Here is a 9524-nt window from a genome sequence, read left to right as displayed (position 1 = left end):
TGAGAAATTCCTCACCTTATTTAGGCAAGTGCAAGCCCAAAGCAGCATTCCCATAAAGCACAGACGTCCCAAAAATTCTTTCAAAAATTGCCCTTTGGGGGTGATTACCATCCAAACCATCCCGACTAGATACTAAGGGGCCCTGACGAATCTTTATAAAATACAAGGTTTATTTCAAGATAAAGTATAGTGTAAAAAGCTATAAAAGGGCAAGGCAATCCACAGCAAACACAGTCTCAATACAGAATCCCAAGGCAAAGTCAAAAAAATAAATAAATAAACAGAGCACAGGTTAAAAAAGTCCAGGAAAACAAGTCAAGTTCAAGTTGGGGAGCATGCACTGGTACAGTGCGTTACCGCACCCACTACACAACGAAACAACTCGGGATCCCGGTTTGCAACCCTCCAGGCTCATACGCAGTCCAGTCCCACCCTCTGGAAATGACCCTCTATCTGCAGCAGCCAGGTATTACGTGGGTGACCCCTTGGCCTGGTCCAGCCACTCGGGTCCCCAGCAATGAGGATCTTAAGAGCTGGATCATCCTCGGGAAAACGCGCCACATGGCCGTAGTGCTGTAACTGACGCTCCCTCACAATGCAGGTAATGTGCCTTATTCGGGACTCCATGAGCAACCGTTCATTCAACACAAAGTCAAACCAATGGTACCCAAGGATTTTCCGGAGAAACATAGTACCAAACGAGTCCAGTCTGTGTCTCAAGTCACTGGATAGCGTCCATGTTTCGTAACCATATAGCAAGACAGGAAGCACCAGGACTCTAAAGACTTGGACCTTCGTCCTTTTGCACATATATCGGGAGCGCCACACACCCCTTTCCAGTGACCTAATGAATCCCCATGCTCTCCCAATCCGTCTAATGACTTCATAGGAAGAGTCACCAGAGACATGAATGTCACTGCCAAGGTAAGTAAACCTCTCAACAAGGTCGACACTCCGCAAACAGACAAACTGCTGATGGCTGTGCCCAAAAGGTCATTAAAGAACTGGACCTTGGTTTTTATCCGGGACACTCACAAGCCTAGACACTCAAACTCCTCACTCAGTCTCTTGAGTGCCCCAATCAGAGCCTCCATTGACTCAGCGACGATCACAGCATCATCGGCAAAGTCAAGATCCGTGAACCTTTCTTCATCAACAGATGCCCCACAGCCGCTGGACCCCACAACCTTGCCCAACACCCAGTCCATACAAGCACTGAACAGAATAGGAGCAAGAACACACCACTGACGAACCCTAGAATCAACTGGGAAAAACGTAGAAAAAAGAAGAACCCAACTGAGGACCTGTAAGGTGTGTGTTTGTCAAACTACTGACTCTGATGTCTTTCTCTTCTTATGCAGTTGCCCATCTGGGCATTTCCCTTCTTTTTCTATCCTGGGTAGATCCAGTTTGTCATCTTCTCTCAAAACAGCAATAGACACCCTTGTATGAAATCTTCAGGCTTTTGGCAATCTGTCACATGGGATACACTTCATTCTGAAAAAAAGCACTGACATGCAGACATGTATGTTTCTTAAAACAGCTGTTTTATGTTTCAGCTGTTTTTCTGAATCCAGAATTGAACTTTATAAATAACAGTACCTTGCGACCAAAGGAAGGATGGATTACAAATGTTTTTCTAATAACCAGTTATCATTTAAACATGATTAAGGATAAGTCGAGTTTTCCATTAGGGCACTGGATTGATGACTATTGAAAAGGGGACTCTGCAGTCATATGTGAATAATAAATTATAAGTAAGTCATTTCAAGCTCTAATAGCCATTTGAAACATTAGCAATGCTCTGAATATATATATTTTTAAATATATTAAAGGTTCCTTAAAAATGAAAATTATTTATATGAAAAACATTAAATTTCTGGGTAATTCCAATTTCAAACTATTGAATACTATATACAGGGTGAGTAAACGCCTCGATGTGACAGGCATAGTTTGGTTTTCATGCATAGCGTCCCGGTTTGTTAACCTTGGTGAGCCAGAGTCTATGACACAAAAATGACACCATTTAACCCTGTACCAATAGCTAACCCATCTCTTGCAGTACACCAGCGAGCCTGTAGGCGGTTCACCTAGCCTGCAAATCCCTCTGATGTAGTACAAAAACCGATATATCCGAATAAAAAGAAAGAACGAATCGGCATTCGATTATATTTTTCTGGAGCTATGAGGATGGTTTGCCGAACAGTGCGTCTTTTTTAAATCATTTAGAACCGTAACCGTTCTTTTTTAAACAACATAGGTGTGTACGCTTTTTAAATATAAGCCAATAAAATGTTACATCTATGCAGCGCTGAACAGGTAGGGGCGTGGCTGGAAGTGAAATAGATTTTGTTTTGAAAAAGCGTGCGCGTTGACGTCACTGTGGAGCCCTCCAATCGCAGTTGTCAATTTGAATGTCGCCTGTGCGCTCGCTCCTTGACTCTTTTAAAAGAGAGCGCGCGGCTACACACTTACTCAGCTGACTTGTCAAAACAAACGACTCCTGTAGGTGGTTATCGGATAAGAGAAGTAGTTGAAAAGGTAAGGAAAAAAAATATATGTGTAGGCCGACAATTTTATTAATCAGTTACAACAGTGTTCGCTTTAATTATTCAGAAGTTAAATATTAACTAATGGTTGCTTTAGAGAATGAGAGCTAAATGTTATAAAAGGCTGAAATGACGTTTATTGCTTGTTTCGTTAGTAGTTCTAACCATGTTCAAGAATCGTGTTTAGAAAGGCAAACGCAATTGTGTTTGACGTATTGTTTGAAACTCGCAAGTATATCATACGGATAATATTTTCCTCCCTTCTTTTTCTGTCTTTAGCGCAGTTATGAATCAAGACAGAGGTTTGAAAAATGCGCCACATCCCAATCTCCAACCGCCAACGCCCAACGTAGTGATGCAGAAGAACTTGCGGGACAAGTAAGTTAAGTCTGTATGTATTCGTTAGATTTCCATTTTATCCCTCCGGAGCCTTAGTCAGAATTTATATCTCCTCTAGATGGCGTGGTGGTGAAAGATGCTGCCTCGCGTGTATGCAGAGTCTGTGGTTCAGTGTCCGTTTTCTTTATTTGCGTGCGATCCGATTTCCAGCTTCTCCTATTTCCCCCTAAAGCTCAAAGACCGCTTGTTTAGTTAAATGATGATTATAAACGGGCTTGTTTGTCTATCCGTGGATTTGGACGTCATACTGCCAGGGGTACCCTTTGGCAACGCTGGGCTGAATTAAACGCATTTGAAAGTACAGTACTTGTTAGTGAATTGCTTGTTCAGTAAGTTGGAATGAGCACAATTAACTGGTTATCTGAAGTGTGTATTACCGAATATAATTGAATAAACAATCGCCACACAAGATCAACCATAACGGTATAATTTTCAAAAGAAATCCTAATGATAAATGCTAAAATCGTGCAATCCTTCTGAGGGAGGCCGATTAACTTCCCACAGACTAACCAGCATCTTATTTCAATATCGAAGCGAAGTGTGTTTAAGGTGACTTTTTTTTTTTTCCTTTTTTTTTTTTTTTTTTTGTCCGTTTTCATTTAATTAATGAAGTTTCTCGAACTAAGCCATGCATCTCTACCGTAAGTTGCATGATTTCTAGTTACTGGGCTTAAGATAGCAGCGCTTTAAGCAAATTTTAATGGTGGAGTTAGTGCTGTTTTGAGCACTCCGTAATTGCAGCACTTGCCACAGTACATGATAGAGTGCCTGTCTTAAGGTTTAGCATGGAGGATGTGATGGTACCAGTCTGAACAGGCGGAGGTTGTTGTGCGGTTTTTTTTTTTTTGTTTGTTTTTTGGAAAGTCCAAATTTCTACAGGACTTGGTGGCGTCTTAAGCATTGAGAATAATGCGTTGCTAATTGCTGATCTGTTGTCTATAAATGGTAATCTGGCTTTGCAGTTTTTACCGTCCTGGATTTCTAGGAATGGTATGAAGTGCAATGTGTATTTTTGTATGAATGGTCTGGCGATTCATACAGTGGAGGTGGTCCCAATATTTAAATATTTGTACTGTGCTGCATCTTGGCACAAGTCTCAAAGCATTTAATTTGAAGGGATGCAAATGCCATTGCTCCCTATTGTTATTGGGGACAGTGGTCTGTTTTTTTCGGAACATGTGGGGACCACAGGTTTTTTCAGTGATGTATTAAATTGTCTTTGAAAATACCAGATAACTTGCTACTTTTCAGCAAGTTCTAAAACTATACAGAATAAACACTTTATGGAAGATTACTTTATGGCAGCTTCTCAAGATCAAAGCAAGAATAGAATGCAGATGTGATTGGGTTAGGCCTTTGTTTGCATACAACATGACTGCTGTTATATGTTGTAACTTTAAGCATATCTTTTTCCATATTGTGACCTGAAATAGCTACAAGCCTTCTATAAATTTCAAAGGTCATTGATGATCTTTTAAATATGCAGATTGTTTTCTGTAAGCAAATATTGTCCACACTTTTTTGATTTTAATATGATTACCATGGTAGCATATTCATCCAGATGAGGAATCTGTTTTGATTCAGTCAACTGGGACTTTTAGTCTTGTAGTTTCTTGCTATCTTCATTGCTTTAATCTCTTAAGATGGTGGCAGAAATATTAAGAGGTGGTCTGTCTGGGTTGGGGACAGAGTAGCAGGTGTCTTTGATGGGGCATGATCATGATAGCCTCATCCTTTGTGTAGCAAGTGAAACACCCTATACATGTAAGTATTCATATTCTGTAATGTTTAGATAGTTCACTAAAGTGCTGGTATTTTGCTTGTGGTAGCATATAAACCTCAATGAGTTACAGTAGGTAACTATTTTTGCTATTTGATACAGAAGGCACTTGATCATTAACCACTCCATGAAGGCAGGCAGTGGTGTGTTTTTTTTTTTTTTTTTTTTTTTTTTTTTCCTTTTCCTCAGGGGGGGGGAGGAGGGCCTTTCTAAAACATTTAACGTAAATGTTAATACCAAGACTGCGAATATTTCTCTGTTGCGCTGAAACTTTTTTGCATTCAGTTGTTCTTCAGTTAAAGTGTTGGTGAATATATTTTTAAAAGATTTCAGATGGAGAGACTAGAATAAGGCAACATCATGCAGTCGCTAAACACGGCCTTGTTGGAGTACCAAGACTCCCATTAAGCTGCTGTTTGATGGGTCAAGCATGTTTTGAACCATCTTGCTCTGCTTTGTACCATTGTTTGTACCATTCTCCATCCTTTAAGGTTGAGTCCAACTTGTCATAAGCTTTTGTGTGTGCACAATTTTGTTTGGACACTGTCTAAACATTGACCCTATGGAAAGTAACATTCTTGGACCTGCCCACCCCAATTCCACCAATGGAATGGGGTTAATGCCTGTTTGGACTGCATTGGGCATAAGGCAGGATCCATCCTCAGTTGGGAAGCTGGCCCCACAAATGCACAGCTGCTTACAGATCCACTTTTGAACTGCCAGTTAACACTAGTGTCGTATTCTAATTCAGGACCCTGGATCGAAAAGGCAGCAGCTCTAATCTCCACCACCATGGGGACCACAGATTGGATCATTTTTGTAATATACAAATTTGCATTGTTCTATTACCAAGGTGTCCGTATGATGTATTTTTTTTTTTTTTTTTTTTTTTTTTTTTTTTAAGTAATATCTTCAGAAGTCCAACGGACAATATGCTGTCCCCATGCACGCGCAGGCTCATGAAGAAATCTGACAAAAGCTTGTAAGTATATTCACTGCTGGTAAGATTTCAATTTTCATTCATACATTTAGTTAATGGTTATTCCCCTCTTTATCTAATTCTAGGTACTGGGGAAAGAAATCACAGGACGTTGATGGTAAAGAGAACTGATCCTTGTCAAGTCTGTAGAAATCTGTTTTTTAGATTTAAGTCCAAGTCTGTTTGCTGATTCTTATTTTTGTGACACTGCTTTGGAATAAGTTATGGAAATGAGAGCAACATGGATATTTGTATGTAAATGTTTGTTCAGCATCTAAGTCTAAATTATTTTTCTGTGGGTGATTTAAACTGTCAGTTATTTAAAATGATTTTTGACTGTAGTATTTCACTGTTTTGTAAGCTTTATGGCAAGCTGGAATAAATTTTCCTAATTTGTGCCTGTCTGTTTTTTATTACAAAATATAGGCTTAATTATGATGCACTCTTTTTAACTGGCACCCTGTATGCAGTGAATCTACACATTTGCTGCTTCCTCCTTCCCATTCACCTCAAGATTCTTTTAAACAGGTTAACAGTCCATACAAGTGAGTCCTCTATTAGCCTAAAATGAACACTTTGGCATGAGAGTAGTGTAATAAATTGATGGCGTTTCAGTGTAAATACTGAAGGTATTGGCAGGTGAGAGCAAAGGTTGGAGCTTTCGGAGTAGGGATTATTGTATAGTAAAATAGTGGCAAATCTGACGAATTAATATGCTTGGGGTGATCTGTAACCTGATCAAAACCTGAAAGTGTTAAGCCTGGTTTTGTGTGGAAGAGCATTTTATGAAATTGGATGCAAAGGTCCTTATGCTTGTGGAAAGGTCAGAGAAGCCTGGTATTTAAATTAAAGCAGTCCGTAAAATGGCAATCAATGAGTGCTATTGCAGTGAGGTTTTGTTTTTTTTTTTTTTTTTTTTTGGTATGTTCTCGGGCAACCTTGTCAAAACAGATTTGTCTAGAAAATATATAGTGGTGTTGGGTGTGCGTGTGTTGCCATAGATCTGCTGAAACCCTATCCAGGCAATCATTGCCTGCAAGGCAGGACCAGACCATAAAGGGGCACAAGTCTGTTGCAGGTGAACATGAACACATCGGGGCCAATTTTAGTAATTCAACTTAACCTGCATGTCTCTGAAGTGTGGGAAGAAACAAACGCCTGGAGAACTCCCACAGACCTGGGCAGAATATGCAAACTATTTAGGGTGACTTGAGCTCTGGGTTCTGTAGTCTTGTTCTCCTATTGCCTGCTGTTTTTCTTGACTCTTCACTGTTCTGGACATCTGGGTTTTGAGGTGATCCATGTTGGGGAGTATTAAGTTAGTAATGCTAAAGTACACTGAGTGTGAGTAAGTCCTTTTATGGAATGGTACTTACTGATGGTTCTTCTCAAAACCAAAACTCGACTCCAAACATTAAGTCTGCTCATAATGTGACCTTTTGTTTGCACACACAAATGCATCACATATAGGCAATATTTGTCACATCTTGCTAACAGTCTGTTTTTAAATGGCAGTACTTTTCAGAGGGCCATTATGTGCTTTGCAATGATACTTATGTTGAGGATTTTTAAAAGATTGTGTGTTAGGAAATTCTCGGGTTGTGCAAAAGGTGTTTTTGCATATGGCAACAGAGGTTAAGATTCAGTTTTTTGGAGTATCCTTTCTAGTGTCTTGGCAGTTTGGGGGGGGGGGGTGTCTAATGGTGTGTGACTGTGCTGCCCAGTTTCTGAAATACTTGCCACGACAGATCTGTTTTTGCTCTATGTAACTGGCTTTGTAGCCTCTGTGCTATATTTTTCAAAATATTAGTCTTCATTAATATTTTTTGATAGAATTGTTTTCTCAGCTTGTCACTTTTAGTGAAAATACTGAACATTTTATCCAAAGCTGCTGGGTTTGATTATGTCCAACCAGCTGAGTAAAGCACAGCACATTTTTTGGTTTTTAAACTATAGTTTTTACCTTATTAAATGCCCTTATTCTTGTAGTGTTAATGCAAACAGGCCTAACCTAAAGTTGTGTGGCTTTTTTTTTTTTTTTTTTTTTTTTTTTTCTCCCTCCCCCTTCTCATGGAGAGTTTGACCTGGAAAGTGTCCTTCAGGAAACAAATGAGACTCGTATAGATACAGTAAATAGCATTATTGTACTGAACCTGAAATAACAGACTAGGCTGCTGGAGTTGTTTGCAAAATAATGTGAAACCAAGATTTGAAGAGAGCTTACTCGGCAGCTGTACAGTACGTGTGTTATGAACAAGAAGCATAGGTTTAAACTGCTTTGATCCGGTTTCTGATTATTTATTACTTCCTTGTTCTTTTAAGATAGTTACCCATGTGAGATACTCTAGCCATTCATTCAGATTTCAACTATTCATGCAATCCAAACTGTCATCTGGGCTAACGTCAACACACCATTTGCATATTTGTGGTTTTCTTGCCGTTATTCCTGGGGTGGGGAAATGCCATGAGAGCAGTTTCTCCAGTCTCTATATATGTATAACAGAGCTTGATGCCCAAGTGCATTATGGTCATGACCCCAAAAGATAACTGTGATGGAGTGAGGTCTCTTTTGTGTCTTGTGTATGGTGGCCATTTTAATATGACTTTAATTCCATGTGCCTAGCTTTCAATTTGCTTTTAATGGTCAGGGCTGCTGTAGTACATGCAGTAATGTATATTTTGTGCCAGTCCTTTACAGGACACTCTTTCCCCCCCCCACATACTCATATGGGACCAATGAAAGAGCTCTTTATGCATTGTTTAAGAATAGGTGTCAAATCGCAAAATGTGATTTTAAAAAAAGATTAAGATTTTTGTTCTGGTGCTACTTGGAGCCCATTTTAAACTGCAAGAACAGGCATGATTTAAAAAAAATAAGTACTTCAATTTAGAAATTTCCCATGGGGAATCTTTGGAAGCATCTGTCCCATAGCATGTGAGCGCAGCATAGGTGTACCTAAACTTAGATGCGTCCCAATTCTGATAACGGGCATGTTACCATAAAGTTAAAGTATTTTCCTTACCACTGTGTGATGCCTAAACCAAAATCCAGACACGTTTGCAACCGCAGAGGAAACCTAAAAGCGTGATAGCATTATTTCATAAGGTTTCCATTCCTCAGAAAGACCTATTTCTTGTGTTGGTACCTGATTTTGAATTTGAGATAAACGGTTTCATGAGTTTTTGCTTTGGTTGGTGGAGCACACCATAGCTGTCTCAAGCTTTATATTCAGTGACTGTTTTTAACTGATGATGTACGTGTAGGGTGGAGTGGTGGCTTGGAGGCTGGGAATCTGCTGTGGCAATCGAAAGGTTGCCAGTTCAAATCGTGAATGCCAGAAGTGGCTCTAGAGCAAGGTTCTTAACCTAGAAGTGCCTCATCCTGGGTATGATGCTAATCTGCATCCAACCCTGCAAGCAGGTCCTCCAAATTACAAGGAAAAATTGGGGGTTGGTGATAGGGTTGGCACTCCAGCCACTGGGAAAAGCTGTGGTGCCCCCCCACCACAGGTGGTTTGGCATGTGGTGGGTGCGGCAAGGTGCTTTTAGAGTATGCTCCCAACTGTATGTATCAGGGAGAACACTCTGTGTTGTATATGACTTTCAGAGACCATTTATTTTTGTATAGCCCAAAATCACACAAGAAGTGCCGCAATGGATTTTGAGAGCCCCCCAGGCTTGATTCTTTAAGACGACAAGGAAAAATCCCAAAAACCTTTGTAGGGAAAAAATGGAAGAAACCTTGGGAAAGGCAGTTCAAAGAGAGACCCCTTTCCAGGTAGGTTGGGCATGCAGTGGGTGTCAATACAATAAAATA

The 9524-nt window shown here is 40.0% G+C and overlaps 1 long non-coding RNA gene across 1 annotated transcript; it reads left to right on the top strand.

Moving 5' to 3' along the window:
• Positions 1–2444: 2444 nt before the first annotated feature.
• LOC114664396 (uncharacterized) lies at positions 2445–6035 on the top strand. Its single transcript, XR_003718255.2, has 4 exons — positions 2445–2541; positions 2829–2927; positions 5633–5710; positions 5794–6035. It is a non-coding gene; the product is annotated as an uncharacterized LOC114664396 (long non-coding RNA).
• Positions 6036–9524: the final 3489 nt, after the last annotated feature.

This window comes from Erpetoichthys calabaricus, chromosome 1, assembly GCF_900747795.2.
Source record: "Erpetoichthys calabaricus chromosome 1, fErpCal1.3, whole genome shotgun sequence".
Classification (NCBI taxonomy): Eukaryota; Metazoa; Chordata; class Cladistia; order Polypteriformes; family Polypteridae; genus Erpetoichthys; species Erpetoichthys calabaricus.
This window is presented reverse-complemented; position numbering and strand designations above follow the sequence as displayed.